Source organism: Rhinoraja longicauda, chromosome 2 (genome assembly GCF_053455715.1).
Source record: "Rhinoraja longicauda isolate Sanriku21f chromosome 2, sRhiLon1.1, whole genome shotgun sequence".
NCBI classification, from domain to species: domain Eukaryota; kingdom Metazoa; phylum Chordata; class Chondrichthyes; order Rajiformes; family Arhynchobatidae; genus Rhinoraja; species Rhinoraja longicauda.
In genome coordinates, this window is record NC_135954.1 from 17,745,291 (window position 1) to 17,763,376 (window position 18,086).

An 18,086-nucleotide genomic window follows, 5' to 3' on the forward strand; every position below is an offset into this window, starting at 1 on the left:
TGACACTGAAGAGCATACACAAAATTGTAACCATTTATTTCAGTATTGAAACCCACAAAGGAATCCACTGCTGTTCCTGTGGTGAAACTACATGCGTTATCGGAAATGCACCGATCTTAGCTTCTGATGTTTTTTAATTTCAAAGCTTTTTAAAGAATGAAGCCACCCACAGACCCACAGATACACACAGTCATCACTTTGACTGATGTGAACAGACCAAAACATGGAGAAGTTGTGACTGTCGAAACAGTTGTTCTTACCGCCAGATCTTTTCCATTCAGTTATACTCAGTTGTGGATGACAGTCTATGCAACTCTGTCCAATGGTTTTCACAACTAATTACTTTTATCTAGAGTTCTTTGATGATACTCATACTACATTACGCGTACTCATATTATTTGACTGGTTAGCCCGCAACAAAAGCTTTTCACTGTTACTTCGGTACATGTGACAATAAACTAAACCGAAACTATCAGTCTGAAGGGTCTCGACCCAATTTTAACATTTACCAAGCCAATTAACCGACAAACCTGTACGTCTTTGGAATGTGGGAGGAAACCGAAGATCTCAGAGAAAGCCCACACAGGTCACGGGGAGAACATACAAACTCCGTACAGACAGCACCCGTAAATCGGGATCGAATCCGGGTCTCCGGCGCTGTAAAGCAGCAACTCTACCACTGCACCATCGTGCCGCATAATCAAAAGTAGTTTATAATTATACAAAGTCCTGGAGGAACTCAGTAGGTCAGGCAGCATCTGTGGAGAATATGGAGAGTTGACGTTTTGGGTTGGGACCTTTCTTCAGACTGATTATGGTGGGGGAGGGGAAGGGGGGGGGGAAGAAATCTGGAAGAGAGGAGAGAATGTAGGTAGAAAGGGACTGGATAGGATGGAATCAAGGTTTGTGGAGATGAGTTCAGTGGGGTAAGAGCATGCAGAAACGATGGGTCAGTTGTGAACCCGAACAGTCCGGACCCGAAACTTCACCTGTCCATGTTCACCAGAGATGCTGCCTGACCCGCTGAGTTACTCCAGCACTTTGTGTCCTTTTGTGTAAATCACCATCTGCAATTCCTTGTTTCTAGTTTATAAAGATTATTGCAAAGGAGAAAAAGAATGAAAGCTAGGTTCATGATAATTGCAGAGCTTTATGGTCTATGTAGCAGAAGACAGTGATCAACGCTGGGTTAAAACTGGGTTTCAGTAAAAGTGACCATTAGGGAGAAATACAGGCAAAAACAGAATTGGAGGAATGCAGAGGTTAGGAGGGCCATAGGCTGGTATGGATATAGGCGTACTACCTCTTGCGACCGACACAGTTGTTCATTAACTCACTATCTGATTTCCCTCACAACCTCTCTCTTGATTACACAGGACATTACATCTCGTTGTGTTCTGAATCTGTCCCACTGAAGACATTAAGCCTAGCAAGTAGGCCTTCAGAGCTCCGTGTCTAAAACTTTCTCCCGGGGTCAGCACTAAATACTGAAACGTTCTTACTTCGAGCAGCCAATTCTCTGACTCCAAGATATTAAATTTATAAATTGGCATTGTTTATAATAATCCTCTACTTACACTGCAGTTTCAACACACACACACACGCACACAAAGTTTCCAGCAGCATACACTTACTTGCCTTGTTTTTTTCCTTACCGACAACACCATGCTTCTGTTGCAGCCATTTACGGGAAATGATGACTGACTTGTAACAGTGCCCAGAAAAACATGGATGCCATCCAAAAAAACTGCTGGCAAAGCTTACTGTACATTACTCTGCAGCTCTGACAATGTTGTTACCAAGTGAAAATATATCTGCCTATCTGGCAACAAGCCAGCCTCATTGTAAACTTTCTCCGCTCTTCACCCACTCACAAACTAATACTACAACACAATCCTTTATAATTTCAAATTAAACATACAGCATAATACCTTATAAAAATAGAACTCTGATATCAAATGTGCAATTATGCATAAAGTTTAACTTTTTTTAATTTTTTAACAAAAAAAGTATTAAAAAAAATACACAACTAATTTAGATAACAATTAATCTTCATGACTTAGAGTCATAGTGTCATACAGTGTGGAAACAGGCCCTTCAGCCCAAGTTGCCCTCACTGACAAATATGCCTCATCTACACTAGTCCCACCACTCTGTGTTTCCCCTCATCTCTCTAAATCATGTACCTATCCAAATGTTTTTTAAACGTTGTGATAGAACCTGCCTCAACCACCTCCTCCGGAAACTCGTTCCATATACCTATCAATAGACAATAGACAATAGGTGCAGGAGTAGGCCATTCGGCCCTTCGAGCCAGCACCGTCATTCAATGTGATCATGGCTGATCATTCTCAATCAGTACCCCGTTCCTGCCTTTTCCCCATACCCCCTGACTCCGTTATCCTTAAGAGATCTATCTAGCTCTCTCGTGAATGCATTCAGAGACTTGGCCTCCACTGCCTTCTGAGGCAGTGAATTCCACAGATTTACAACTCTCTGACTGAAAAAGTTTTTCTTCATCTCCGTTCTAAATGGCCTACCCCTTATTCTTTACTCGGACCAATCCTTTTACTGCTATCCAAATGCACCATTATTACTTCTGTAGTCATTGACTCCAGCATCTTCCCCACCACCGATGTCAAGCTAACTGGTCTATAATTAATTCCCCGTTTTCTCTCGCTCCTTTCTTGAAAAGTGGGATAACATTAGCCACCCTCCAATCCACAGGAACTGATGCTGAATCTATAAACCATTGGAAAATGATCACCAATGCGCCCACTATTTCTAGTGTCACATCCCTGAGGACCCTGGGATGCAGACCATCAGGCCCAGGGGATTATGTACGAGTACAATCAAGCCATACACAAGTACAATAGGCAGGGCAAAGAGAAAGTATCTTCCTGACAACCAATCGTAGTCATAACATTGACATGCGATGAGCCCTTGATGACAGTGGAAAGACTCTAAATGATTACAATTGAGGCACCCACAATGTGCAGATACAGGATAAGGGATGAAGTCAGTCACTCATTCAAGTTGACTGCAGAATCCCTGAGGATCATTCGGCCCATCAAGTCTACTCCACCATTCAATCATGGCTGATCTATCTCTCCCTCCTAACCCCATGGTCCTGCCTTCTCCCCATAGCCCTTGACACCCATACTAATCACGAATCTATCTATCTCTGCCTTAAAAATAACCATTCCTTCCACAGCCTCCTGTGGCAAAGAATTCCACAGATTCACCACCCTCCAAAGAAATTCCTCCTCATCTCTTTCTTAATTCTGAGGCTATGACCTCTAGTCCAAGACTCTCCCAATGGATGGACCAGTCCACTGACTCAAAGCAGTCGCATAGGATGTCATCTGTGTCCTCTGACCAGCATTGATCAACTCTCTGTACCGGATTCTCCTGCTTCAGTTTTTGTTTGTAGGCAGGGAGTAGAACCATAGCTAGGTGATCAGATTTTCCGAAATGTGGCTGAGGAACAGAGTGATAGCCGTGCTAAACTAAAATAGTTTAGTTTAATTTAGAGATACAGCGCGGAAACATGCCCTTTGGCCAACTGATTCCACGCTGTCCAGTGATCCCTGTGCACTAGCACTATACCTACACACATGAGGGATAATTTACAATTATACCAAGCCAATTAGCCTACAAACCTCTACGTCTTTGGAGTGTGGGAGGAAACCGGAGCACCCAGAGAAAACCCACACGGTCACAGGGAGAACGTACAAACTCCGTACAGATAGCACCCGAGGTCAGGATTGAACCCGGACTTATCCTTTTACTGCTATCCAAATGCACCGTTATTACCTCTTTAATAATTGGCTCCAGCATCCAATCTCTAACTGAGCCTCAAGCTCATCCACTTTACTTCTCATACTTCGCCCACCTTTCACATTGATTCCTATTTCACTTGGCCATAGTCTCCTATCCTTTCATGAGCTTCTGTCCCGTTAATTCTGGTGTCTTTCCTAGCTTTTCCTATACCCTCTTTCTCTTTAACTCCATCCTTGTCTTTCCAATTTGTCTCCCACCACCCACTTTTTAGTTCAACCCCCCCCCTTGTAGCAGTGGCAAACCTGCCTGCCAGAATGCTGGTCCCCTCCTGTTAAGGTGCAACCCATCCCTTTTGTACAATTCACCCTTACCCCAAAACAGATCCCAGTGGTCTAAGAATCTAAATCCCTGCCCCCTGCACCAGCTCCTCAGCTACACATTAAGATCCATTATCTCCCTGTTCCTGCCCTCACCAGCACGAGGAACTGTAAGCAGACCGGAGATAACCACCCTGGAGGTCCTGCTTTTCAGCCTTCTTCCGAGCTCTCTAAAGTCACGCTGCAGAATCTCTTTCTTCTTCCCGATGTCGTTTGTGTCGACATGCACTACCACTTCTGGCTGCTCACCTTCACCCTTGAGGATGCCCTGCAATCAGTCCGTGACGTCCTGGATCTTGGCACCTGGGAGGCAACACACCATCATTGAATCCCGCCTGTTGCCGCAGAAACCCGTCTGTACCTCTCACGATGGAGTCCCCTACTACCACAGCTCTGCCTGACATCGGTCTCTTCGGCTTTGCTTCAGTGCCACGTTTTGACTTGCAGACCTGTCCGCCTCTCACACTGGCAGTGTCTCCTGTACTGACAGCTTCGAAGAGGGTGAACCTGTTTTCAAGGGGTACATCTCCTGTACTCCAAGCTTCCTTCCCTGCCTCATCGTCACCCACCTTCTCTCTTCCGGTATCTTTGGTGTAAGGATCTCGCTGTAGGTCCTGTCCAGGAAACTCTAATTTTCCCGGATGATCCTGAGGTCATCCAGTTGCCTCTCCAGTATCCTTCAGGAGCTGAACCTGGACACACTTTCCACATTTGTAGCAGCCAGAGGAACCAGCAGTGTCCTCGAACTCCCACATCCTGCAAGCATCACACGGAATCAGCTTACCTGTCATTTCTTCTCTGCGTCTCACCCTCTCCAACTTTTGGCGTAGTCTCCTCCCTCAGCCTCCTTGCCGAAGACTCTCGAGTCAAAGACTCGCACTTTTCTCACAAGGCACTAAACTTTTCTCACAAGGCACTTCCCTCGACAAGGCCGCTCCCCGACAGGCCGCTCCCCTCGAGCAAACCTTGCTTATATTAGCTGATAAAACTCCAAAAGATTACCTTCTCAGCCAATCCCCACTCACTCCTTTACCTGCCACTCCTCTACCGACCTTGAAGGTATGCTTGCAAAATAATTAACTATTTCCATGTCTATGTATCTCTCTGTGACTCTATTGGCAAACTATTTGAATCAGCAAAGCCTGTTCCACCCACACGATAAGGCAATACAATACTTCCTTTACAGCGAGTGTATTTCCTCTATAATTTGTTCATGCAATAGACACATGTAAGCAAGCCTCATCTACAAGATATAGATATGTATGGTTTTCAGTTGTGTGTGTGCCATTATTTTACAGTAATCACATTGATAATGTTCAGTGACAGTAATTTTCAATGAATCTCTGTTAACAAATTGGCTTAATCAAACTGTTCAGCAAAAAAATTGTATCAAATGGATGAACTATGTTGGCCTTCATAACAAGAGGAGTTGAATATAGGAGCAAAGAGGTCCTTCTGTAGTTGTACAGGGCCCTGGTGAGACCGCACCTGGAGTACTGTGTGCAGTTTTGGTCTCCAAATTTGAGGAAGGATATTCTTGCTATTGAGGGTGTGCATCGTAGGTTTACTAGGTTAATTCCTGGAATGGCGGGACTGTCATATGTTGAAAGACTGGAGCGACTAGGCTTGTATACACTGGAATTTAGAAGGATGACAGGGGATCTTATCGAAACGTGTAAGATTATTAAGGGGATGGACACGTTAGAGGCAGGAAACATGTTCCCAATGTTAGGGGAGTCCAGAACCAGAGGCCACAGTTTAAGAATAAGGGATAGGCCATTTAGAACGGAGATGAGGAAAAACTTTTTCAGTCAGAGAGTTGTGAATCTGTGGAATTCTCTGCCTCAGAAGGCAGTGGAGGCCAATTCTCTGAATGTATTCAAGAGAGAGCTGGATAGAGCTCTTAAGGATAGCGGAGTCAGGGGGTATGGGGAGAAGGCAGGAACGGGGTACTGATTGAGAATGATCAGCCATGATCACATTGAATGGCGGTGCTGGCTCGAAGGGCCGAATGGCCTCCTCCATTGTCACTCACCCCGGCAGGGTCACCCACATCCCCGTCTCTGGGCACACACACACACAGCCAGCATTCATTCAATCATTCATTCACTCTCTCTCTCTCTTCTCTCCCCCCCCCCCCCCCCCCCATATCTCTCAGGAAGGGCAGCACAGTGGTGCAACTTCACAGCGCCCGAGATCCAGGTTCGATCCTGACCACGGGTGCTGTCCGTGTGAAGTTTGTACGCTCTCCTTGCTGCTGTGTGGGTTTTCTTCCACATTCCCAAAGACCTGCAGGCTTTTCGGTTTAATTGCCCCCCTCCCTCCCTCCTGTAAAATAGCCCCTACCTAGTGTGTAGGGAGTGGATGGGAAAGTGGGATGACATGGAGCTGGGGTGGACTGGGGTGGGCCGGAGTGACTTGTTTCCATGCTGTGATGTGTCAATAAAGGCAACTCAACCATACGCGCTTCGCTCGCTCGCTCGCTCTGTCCCTTACCGTGGCGTTGACTTTGTGCAGCCCACAGCGGGCTGCTCTCGCACCTCAAGTAGCTTTCTCAGCTGGCAAGGCGAGGCGAGGCGAGGTCCCCCTCACTGCAATGGTCCCGGGGCCGTGGGTGGGTGGGTGACGGAGGCCGGAGTCTGGGTCTTGCAGCTACACCGGGCCGCGGTCAAACTCGGGTCCGGAGCGACTGAGGCTGCCTCTGGTAACTGCGGCGAGAGACGCCAACAGAAAATGCAACCAACAGCGCCCCACGGTGTTTTATCCACTCTGTCTTTCGTGGAGAATTCCTTTCCTTTCCTTTCTTTCTTTCCCTCCCTCTTTCTTTCCCTCCCTCTTTCTTTCCCTCCCTCCCTCTTTCTTTCCCTCCCTCTTTCTTTCCCTCCCTCCCTCTTTCTTTCTTTCTTTCCCTCCCTCCCTCCCTCCCTCCCCTCCCTTCCCTCCCTCCCTTCCCTCCCTCTTGGATATCATGGTCTTGTGTTTATCACTCCGCGTGCACCTCTCGAGTGTAAAATCAATAGACAATAGGTGCAGGAGGAGGCCATTCGGCCCTTCGAGCCAGCACCGCCATTCAATGTGATCATGGCTGATCATTCTCAATCAGTACCCCGTTCCTGCCTTCTCCCCATACCCCCTGACTCCGCTATCCTTAAGAGCTCTATCTAGCTCTCTCTTGAATGCATTCAGAGACTTGGCCTCCACTGCCTTCTGAGGCAGAGAATTCCACAGATTCACAACTCTCTGACTGAAAAGGGTTTTCCTCATCTCAGTTCTAAATGGCCTACCCCTTATTCTTAAACTGTGGCCCCTTGTTCTGGACTCCCCCAACATTGGGAACATGTTTCCTGCCTCTAACGTGTCCAACCCCTTAATTAAATCCACTGTTCTTACTGACACAACAACACCCAGGATAACTTGAATGAAACAAAAGATTCATCCTTGCTGCAACTGAATTACATTAACAGTAAACAGCACCAAAACTAAAGACTAACTGGCACATTAAAAAAAAAGATTCTTAGGATACCGCATATAATGAGGCATTTGTGGTTATAATGGAAGAAGAGGGGAAGCCGATTTGTATCCAACAAATAGACACAGAATACTGGAGTAACTCAGCGGGTCAGGCAGCATCTCTGGGAATGGGTGACGTTTCGGGTCGAGACCCTTCTTCAGACTGAAGAAACCTCTTCGGTTTAAACCAGCATCTGCAGTTCATTCTTGTACCCAACAAACTTTGGCAATAATGGAGAGCTGGATGGCTCAGCGGGTCAAATTCATAGTTCATAAGTGATAGGAGCAGAATGAGGCCATTCGGCCCATTAAGTGTACTCGACATTCAATTATGGCTGATCTATCTCTCCTAACCCCATTCTCCTGCCTTCTCCCATAACCCCCACACCCGCACTAATCAAGGCAGCGACTGTAGAGGGAATGGACAGGTGGCAAATCGTCTCAGGACCTTTTTCCATCAGTCAGAAGAAGACCCAAACCAATAGTAACTCAGCGGGTTAGGCATCATCTCTGGAGAATAGGAATAGGTGATGTTTCCGGTCGAAACCCTTCTTCAGACTGAGAGTCAGGGGAGAGGGATACTAGATGTAAGAAAAGGATAAGAACAAACCAGAGTCAGCACCGATGACCAAGGAAAGGTGGAGCCCACAATGGTCCATTGTTGGCTGTGGAAGAGATGATGAAGGAGATATATGCATTCAAACAGTGGTACAGGCAGGACTAGGGTGGGGGAGGGGCAGAGAGGGAGGGAATGTAAGGGTTATTTCAAATTGGAGAAATCAATATTCATACCGCTGAGTTGTAAACTCCCAAGCGAAATACGAGGTGCTGTCCCTCCAATTTTGTGTATGACCTCACTCTGACAATGGAGGACTCCCAGGACAGAAAGATCAGTATGGGAATGAGAAGGGGAGTTAAAATATTTGGCAACTAGTAGATCAAGTAGGCCAAGGCTGACTGAGCATAGATATTCAGCGAAACAATCGCCCAGTCTGCATCCATTCTCTGTCAGTACACACAAAATGCTGGAGTAACTCAGCGGGACAGGCAGCATCTCTGGAGAGAAGGAATGGGTGATGTTTCAGGTCAAGACCCTTCTTCAGACTGTTGGTCCATTCTCTGTCCATTCCCTCTACGGATGCTGCCGCTGAATAACTTTTGCACTTGAGTCTTGCTCAACATTACGCAGCATATGCAGTCTCTTATGTCTCGACAATAATAGCTAGATATTGTATTAGAGTCATAAATTGATACAGTGTGGAAACAGGCCCTTCGGCCCAACTCACCCATACCGGCCAACAATGTCCCAGCTACCCTAGTCCCACTTGCTTGCGCTTGGTCCATAACCCTCCAACCCTGTCCTATCCATGTACCTGTCCAACTGTTTCTTAAACAATGGGATAGTTCCAGCCTCAACTACCTTCTTTGGCAGCTTGTTCCATACACCCAACATCGTCCATGTGAAAAAGTTACCCCTCAGATTCCTATTAAATCTTTTCCCCTTCACCTTGAACCTATGTCCTCAGGTCCTTGATTCCCCTACTCTGGGTAAAAGACTGTGCATCTACCTGATCTATTCCTCTCATGATTTTGTATACCTCTATAAGATCTCCCCTCATCCTCCTACGCTCCATGGAATAGAGACCCAGCCTACTTAACCTCTCCCTATCGCTCACACCCTCTAGTCCTGGCAACATCTCGTAAATCTTTTCTGAACCCTTTCAAGCTTGACAATATCTTTCCTATAACATGGTGCCCAGAACTGAACACAATATTCTAAATGCGGTCTCACCAACGTCTTATACGACTGCAACATGACCTCCCAACTTCTATACTCAATACTCTGGCTGATGAAGGCCAAAGTGCCAAAAGCCTTTTTGACTACCTTATCTACTTGCAACCGGAACTTCAAGGAACCATGCACCTGCTCTACAACCCAGAGGCCTACCATTTACTGCCCTTGTTCGATGTCCCAAAATGCAACACCTCACACTTCTCTGTATTAAATTCCATCAACCATTCCTCCGCCCACCTGGCCAATCAATCCAGATCCTGCTGCAATCGTTCACAACCATCTTCACTATCTGCAAAACCACAAACGTTTGTATCATCTGCAAACTTGCTAATCGTGCCCTGTATGTTCTCATCCAAATCATTGATGTGGATGACAAACAGTAACTCTATGGCACACCACTCGTCACAGGCCTCCATTATGAGAAGCAACCTTCCACCATCACCCACTGCTTCCTTCCATGGAGCCAATTTGCTATCCATTCAGCTATCTCTCCTTGGATCCCATGAGATCAAACCTTCCAGAGCAGCCTACCATGCAGCACCTTGTCGAATGCCTTACTAAAGTCAATGCACGCAACATCCTCAGCTCTGCCCTCATCAACCTTTTTGCTCACAATTTTAAAAAAATCAGATTTGTGAGACACGACCTCCCACGTACAAAACCATGCTGACTGTCCCTAATCAGCCCTTGCCCATCCAAATGCCTGTATATCCTATCCCTCAGAATACTCTCCAGTAACTTACCAACTACAGATGTTAAGCTCACCGGCCTATAATTCCCAGCATTTTCCCTGCAGCCCTTCTTGAAAAGAGGCACAACATTTGCCACCCTCCAATCCTCTGGCACCTCTCCTGTATTCAAGGACGACTCATAAATTTCAACCAGGACTCCCGCAATTTCCTTTCTAGTTTCCCACAATGTCCTCGGATATATCTGATCAGGTCCCGGAGATTTGTCTACATGACAGTACCTTCAGTACTTCCTCGACGGTAACACTGACTGCTCACATGACACTTCCAGTGACTGCTCCAATTTCCTCCGTCCTACTGTCTTTCTCCTCGGTAAATACAGAGGAGAAATACTCTTTGAGGACCTTGCCCATCTCCTGTGGCTCCACACAGAGGAGACCGCTTTTATTCCTGAGAGGTCCCACTCTCTCTCTAGTTACCTTTTTCCCCCTTATGTATTTATAAAATCTTTTGGGATTGTTATTTTCGAGATGTGGATGGAAGGAAAAAATACCATAATCCCAGGGAGCAAACTTTGCATTCAACTCGAATTTGAGCAGGCTTTCCCCGATCAAAAATAACTGGATTTGCATTTAAGGTCAGCCTTATTCGTGGACACTCACGTCGGTTATCTGTGAAGGACACTCAGAGATTCAGGAGGCTCAGGCAAATGGTAGTAGTAAATAATACGTTGCCACATTCCCTGGCTTAACGATCAGGAAAAGTTTGATATTGGCAGACCAATGGCCAGAAGAGCTGGCAAATTAGCAAAAGAAAATGTTTCCCATTTCAGTATTCACAATGAGGTCTCCTCTATGCTGGAGAAATGAAACACAGATTGGGTGAGTGCTCTGCAAAACCTGGGCATTCAGTTTGCAAGAGTGGCATACAGCTTCCTGTTGCCTTTAACTTTCATTCCCCAACTCACTCCCACTTCCACTTTTACTTAAATATATCTTGCCTCCTATAATGTTCTAGTGACGCTAATGGTAGCTCGAAGAACAACGCATTGTTTTCCACCCGGGCATGCTGTAGCCATTTGCACTCAATATTAAATTCTCTAAGATCAGGTAACTCATTATCTTAATCTTTAAAGGGAACTGATCACTTCTGCTACAAGTCGTCCATCTGTGATATCGGCTCAGTGTTCCTCTCTCTGGCCTGTCCTGCTGAACATGTTACAGGCGACTGCATGTTGGAACATTTTATTGTTTTTTCTATAATATCACTTCTAACCATACTAACTACCCTTATATCCCCTTGAACAAAATGCCTCTGCAATGTATCCCCAAGGCAACGCTGGTTTCACCTGTCACAAATGCTCCCTTTCTCCTTTCCACCCATTCCCCACCTTGTCTGCAACATAAAACTAACTTGTTCTTCTCTCTTTCACTATTCTGATTTTAATTCAGTTTCCCTTTTCACAGATGCTGCCCGACCCTTTGGGCATTTCCTGGATTTTCTGTTTTTTTTGGATTTTGTGCATCTACAGTTTTTCATTGAGACTTATGAACTTTGTATTTGTTTGCAGAGACTTTAGAATACATATAATGCCAATGAAGGAACTGCAGATGCTGGTTTATACTGAAGAAGGAGACAAAATGCTTGAATAACCAGGGCTCTGAAGAAAAGAAACAGGTGGTGTTTTGAGTCTGAAGGTTTCAGACTTGAAACGTCACCTTTTTCTTTTCTCCAGAGATGTTGCCTGACCCATTGAGTTACTCCAGCATTTTGTGTATATCTTCCATACATTTTATGTTTACTAGTGTGTGTGCCTGAATGTAGGAAAAGTGGACTGGATCCAAAATATGAAATGAAATCTCATCAATAATATTTTGGCTTGAGAGATGTGGGAAAAGATGCAAATCTGGTTTATGAGGAACTGTGAACAAAAAAACTGCACATTCAAGCAAGACCGTCGATAAGGTTGCACACAAGATACTGGTTCAAAAGGCTAAGGCCCTTACTAGATTCTTGATTAGCAAGGGTGACAAAAGTTACAGGGAGAATGCAGGAGAATGGGCCCGAGAGAGAAAAATAGATCGGCCATGATTGAATGGCAGAGTAGACTCGATGGGCTGAATGGCCAAATTCTCCTATGTCTTATGGTACTGTATTCATGATGCCCATGGAATCCAGTGCAAGTTGGCAAAATATGTGAGTCAAACCTGCTTTCACAAGGGGAATTTTTTTAGAATGTTGTAGGCCTAGATGCAGTCCCTGGATGGGTTCTGAAATAGTGCTCCAATCAATTGGCCACAGTCGTCGCTGACATCTTCATCCTCTCACTTCAGCAGTCTTCTGTCCCCATTTGCTCCAAGGAAACCTCCATCATTCTAGTCAATAGACAATAGGTGCAGGAGGAGGCCATTCCGCCATTCGAGCCAGCACCGCCATTCAATGTGATCATGGCAATTGACACTAGACAATAGGTGCAGGAGTAGGCCATTCAGCCCTTCGAGCCAGCACCGCCATTCAATGCGATCATGGCTGATCATTCTCAATCAGTACCCCGTTCCTGCCTTCTCCCCATACCCCCTGACTCCGCTATCCTTAAGAGCTCTATCCAGCTCTCTCTTGAATGCATTCAGAGAATTGGCCTCCACTGCCTTCTGAGGCAGAGAATTCCACAGATTCACAACTCTCTGACTGAAAAAGTTCTTCCTCATCTCAGTTCTAAATGGCCTACCCCTTATTCTTAAACTGTGGCCCCTTGTTCTGGACTCCCCCAACATTGGGAACATGTTTCCTGCCTCTAATGTGTCCAATCCCCTTAATAATCTTATACGTTTCAATAAGATCCCCTCTCATCCTTCTAAATTCCTGTGTATACAAGCCTAGTCGCTCCATTCTTTCAACATATGATAGTCCCGCCATTCCGGGAATTAACCTAGTAAACCTACGCTGCACGCCCTCAATAGCAAGAATATCCTTCCTCAAATTTGGAGACCAAAACTGCACACAGTACTCCAGGTGCGGTCTCACTAGGGCCCTGTACAACTGCAGAAGGACCTCTTTGCTCCTATACTCAACTCCTCTTGTTATGAAGGCCAACGTTTCATTGGCTTTCTTCACTGCCTGCTGTACCTGCATGCTTCCTTTCAGTGACTGATGCACTAGGACACCCAGATCTCGTTGTACGTCCCCTGTTCCTAACTTGACACCATTCAGATAATACTCTGCCTTCCTATTCTTACCACCAAAGTGGATAACCTCACACTTATCCACATTAAACTGCATCTGCCATGCATCCGCCCACTCACACAACCTGTCCAAGTCACCCTGCAACCTCATAGCATCTTCCTCACAGTTCACACTACCACCCAGCTTTGTATCATCTGCAAATTTGCTAATGGTACTTTTAACCCCTTCATCCAAGTCATTAATGTATATTGTATTGTCCCAGGAAATATAATGAGAACTGTCTCAATTACTACCTCTCAGTTGACCAAAATGTTGACCAAAGTGCAGTGTTTTAAAAGATCATTAATGGCTCTCATTTGCTCCTGTTTTCTTAACAATCTACATCTCCTGCAATTTGCATATAGGGAAATTCAATCTACAGAGGGCACCATTTCTCTTGCGCCACATTCAGCCCTGGATCACCTTGGCTGAAGATAGACACAAAACGCTGGAGTAACTCAGCGGGTCAGGCAGCATCTCTGGAGAAAAGGAATAGATGATGCCTCTGGTCGAGACCCTTCATCAGACTGAGGCAAGTGAAGGTGCCATTCATCTGACTATAGCTCAGTCTTCAACACCATCATAACAAATAAACTCATCCCCAAACCTCTACGCCTTGACCCAGGGGTCACCCTCTGCAATTGCTTCTGGATTTCTCGACTGGCAGACCTCAGTCAGTTAAAATTGGGCACAACACTTCCTTCATCCTGACCATCAGTTTCTTAGCTCAATTTCTTGATCTACTCCCAGTACAGCCATGACTGACTGGCTGGATATAGTTTGCTGATTATACCACTGGACAGAGATGTTTTCATGGTTTCAGGATAACAAACAGGATTTTAACATCAGCAAGATTAAATAGTGGGTGGTAGAGTGGCGCAGCGGTAGAGTTGGTGTCTTACAGTGCCAGAGACCCGGGTTTGATCCTGACTATGGATGCTGTCGGTACGGAGTTTGTACGTTCTCCCAGTGGCCTGCTAAGTGGTGAAAACAACTCTTTTCTCATCATTAGAGCTGCTGTGCAGATGGTCAACAGCTCCTGGTTCCCAGGCATCTATATCACCAGCAAACCAACTTGGTCTCTTCACACTGTTGCAGTGATCAGAAAAGCACAGTGCATTTACCTTCTTAGCTATCTGTTAAGATTCAGCATGCCTGCGAGGATTCTCTCAAACATCTACAAATGCATTATAGGAAGTATTCTAATGGGATGCATCTCAGCTAGCTCATCTCTTGAACATCTCAACCTGCAGGGAACGGTGAACATGATACAGTCCTTCACAAGTTCATAAATTCCTTCCATCTAGTCCATCTTCAAGGTATGTTTCTATTAGAGAAGCTGGAAGTTTCATAAAGGAAGCCTGTCACCCCTTTTATCTTATCTACCTTCTGAGAAAAGATACTGGATCTTGAAGTCCTGTCTGACTTCCATCCATTCCCAGAATTGTTACCATATATTCTTCCTCTTTACGCTACCTTATTGTTTATTCTGTTATTGTATTTTAATATTCTTTTGCACTTCTTGATGTTTGCATTACAACCTTTCACAATTCTGCTTTTTTGGACTTCGTGTTGTTTTTATTATTACAGTATGGATATGATGGGTTTAGAATGAATTGGCCTAACACAGGTGGGCAGGACTAGTGTAGATGGGGCATGCTGGTCAACATGGGCAAGTTGGGCTGAAGGGCCTATTTCCACACTGTATGACTGACTCTATTCATACTCCTTACACTGTGAGCTTCAGGTAATTTAATTACACCCAACAAACTAATCTGTACATTCTGTTTCACTCTGAAGCCTAGCAAGACAAACACTGTTTATTTGGATGTTTTTGCATAATTTGGAAGCCCACGTATCTTAATATTCTTCTCATTGGTTTGAGAAATTCTCGTCAAGATGTGACAGCTGGCATTCCCCAACATGCTGAAAATAGCGAAACCTATATTTGATTCAGCAAGTATCCTTCTGTCGCCACTGAACTTGATAAAAAATACAGACACACTTAACTCAGGTTCTTCCTTGTTACATGTTTTACTTCTCTACCCTTTGGAAATAATTTTTGTCCACCCCTCGATGTTCTTTGAAACACGACTGAGGAAGAGACAAGAGACACGAGAACCTATGGTCCAAGTGTTAAATCAAGTTCTTTACCTTCATTCTGAATAATCACACGTAATACTGGATGAGCACATCAGATTTATTCCACCATGGGGTTCTTCCCGTGAGGATCTCCAGACACAATACTAGTGTCTGAAGAGATCTCAACTCAGGGGAGGGGAAGAACAACTTCTCCGCGATTGTTTACTTTTTTTATACAGAAAAAGAGAGGTGTGACAAAAAGAAATCAAGGACCAATTACAAATCTAATACAATTCCCATGGTTACAGAGAAAACAAAATCATTGATACAGGTCACATGCTCAGAAACCAAACCATTAATATAAGTCACATGCTTTTAGAGAAACGCATCAATTTACCTAGAGTGGATTCAAAACTTTTCCTACTTTCACACGCACCCATATAAGGAGTTGTTATTAAGAAATAAACTTTCTTTATCTCTATACACGAGCAATCTCGCAGCTGCATGACCTTGCTTTGCCGTTTCAATACACAGCACTCACACAGTCAGACAGAGTAGTGGGAGAGTAATTTAAGGACAATAGCCCCATCACTTCTGTACACTCCTTATCATTCGTAAAGGGACAAACACATTCTGTTCCAAAGGAGAACATTTCTGCCACAAGCATCCATCTTACTGCTTTCCACTGAAAATAAGCATTCATTTTATATTAGCTAAAACAACAAAAGAAACCATCTCTACTACAACAAAATACAATATCTCTAATTTACTATATCAGCTGATAGCATAGATTCTCACAAGGAGCCCTTAATCACAATCAGTTGCTCTGACAATTCCTGCTGCTTACCTTTCTTACTCGAGTGTTGCTCTGGGCACGCAAAGGATACTGACTGAATTTAACTGAAGATTTTTCCTTTTCTCTTATTCGCATTCCATTTAACTGCTGCTGCTATGGGGAAATAGCTCATTGCGAATACAGAGTTTACTTTAAGTAAAATCGTGACTCCTTGTGGAGCGATACGTTACCACAACATTTTTTTGTAGCCTCTGAAGCATCTCTCTCCGGAAACTCTTTAAATATTACTGTATTCTTTCGATGGATTTGTTCAGAAAATTATATGAACGCTTAAAAGTTCCTTTTAAGGGAAACCTAGTGTTGGGAAGTTACAGTATTGTTGATACATTCACACAGCAGAAGGTAATGAAGGGTCTCGCGTTTGAACATTAAAGCAGTAGAACAAACCGTTCTTCAGAACAGTCTGAAGAAGGCATCAAGACCCCAAACGGTGCCTATCCATGTTCTCCAGAGATGCTGCCTGAACCACTGAGTTACTGCAGCACTTTTGTGGGTTTTTTAAAAAACTTCTTACAGTTGTACAGGGCATTGGTGAGACCACACCTGGAGTATTGCGTACAGTTTTGGTCTCCTAATCTGAGGAAAGACATTCTTGCCATAGAGGGAATACAGAGAAGGTTCACCAGATTGATTCCTGGGATGGCAGGACTTTCATATGAAGAAAGACTGGATAGACTCGGTTTGTACTCGCTGGAATTTAGAAGATTGAGGGGGGATCTTACAGAAACTTACAAAATTCTTAAGGGGTTGGACAGGCTAGATGCAGGAAGATTGTTCCCGATGTTGGGGAAGTCCAGAACAAGGGGTCACAGTTTAAGGATAAGGGGGAAGTCTTTTAGGACCGAGATGAGAATTTTTTTTTTTCACACAGAGTGGTGAATCTGTGGAATTCTCTGCCACAGAAGGTAGTTGAGGCCAGTTCATTGGCTATATTTTAGAGGGAGTTAGATGTGGCCCTTGTGGCTAAAGGGATCAGGGGGTATGGAGAGATGGCAGGTACGGGATACTGAGTTGGATGATCAGCCATGATCATATTGAATGGCGGTGCAGGCTCGAAGGGCCGAATGGCCTACTCCTGCACCTATTTTCTATGTTTACCTTCTTGGTGTTGGCGCTCACCTACAGGTGAAACATCTTCTGCAGGGAGGCCTGGTTAAGCCGTTTTAACTCATCTGCTTCGTTAAGCCCTATATGTTTTGAGTTCTCGACCAATTAAGAGCGGGAGTGACATAAATGTATGTGTTATAAGAAAATAACTGCAGATGCTGGTACAAATCGAAGGTATTTATTCACAAAATGCTGGAGTAACTCAGCAGGTCAGGCAGCATCTCAGGAGAGAAGGAATGGGCGACGTTTCGGGTCGAGACCCTTCTTCAGACCCTTCTTCATATGTGTTAATTACAGCTTGTCTAGGTTTCCCGACCGGGAAACTTCGCCAATCTATGTCCTCCATTGATGCTGCCTAACCCATGGAGTTACTCCTGCATTGTGTGTGTTTTGTTGGGTAAATCAGCATCTGCAGTTCCTCGTGTTTTGTGTGCCTGCGCTGCCCTAGCAGCTGCGGCTCACCTGCAGTCAGGATTCAGGATATCTTTATTTGTCATCCTAAAAAACAAGTTTTTTGGACGAAATTTAGTCACCCACAGTCCAACAATAAAAGCAGTAAAATAAGCAAATTACACAACCCCAACCAACACAAAAAAAATAAAACATCCATCACAGTCAGTCCTCCTCTCCTCCTCACTGTGATGGAAGGCCAGAATGTGTCCGTC

At 44.8% G+C, this 18,086-nt stretch overlaps 2 protein-coding genes across 2 annotated transcripts in view; one reads left to right on the forward strand and one right to left on the reverse strand.

Annotated features, from left to right (window-relative positions):
* The window catches only part of nod1 (nucleotide-binding oligomerization domain containing 1), a 61,524-nt gene extending 54,736 nt beyond the window's left edge, over positions 1-6,788 (reverse strand). Inside the window, exon 1 of the mRNA XM_078415526.1 lies at positions 6,657-6,788. The gene's annotated coding sequence lies outside the window, so the exon portion shown is untranslated. The remainder of the gene's footprint in view (positions 1-6,656) is intronic.
* Positions 1-18,086, forward strand: part of LOC144602431 (E3 ubiquitin-protein ligase znrf2-like) — a 464,175-nt gene that overhangs the window by 297,458 nt on the left and 148,631 nt on the right. The window lies entirely within an intron of this gene.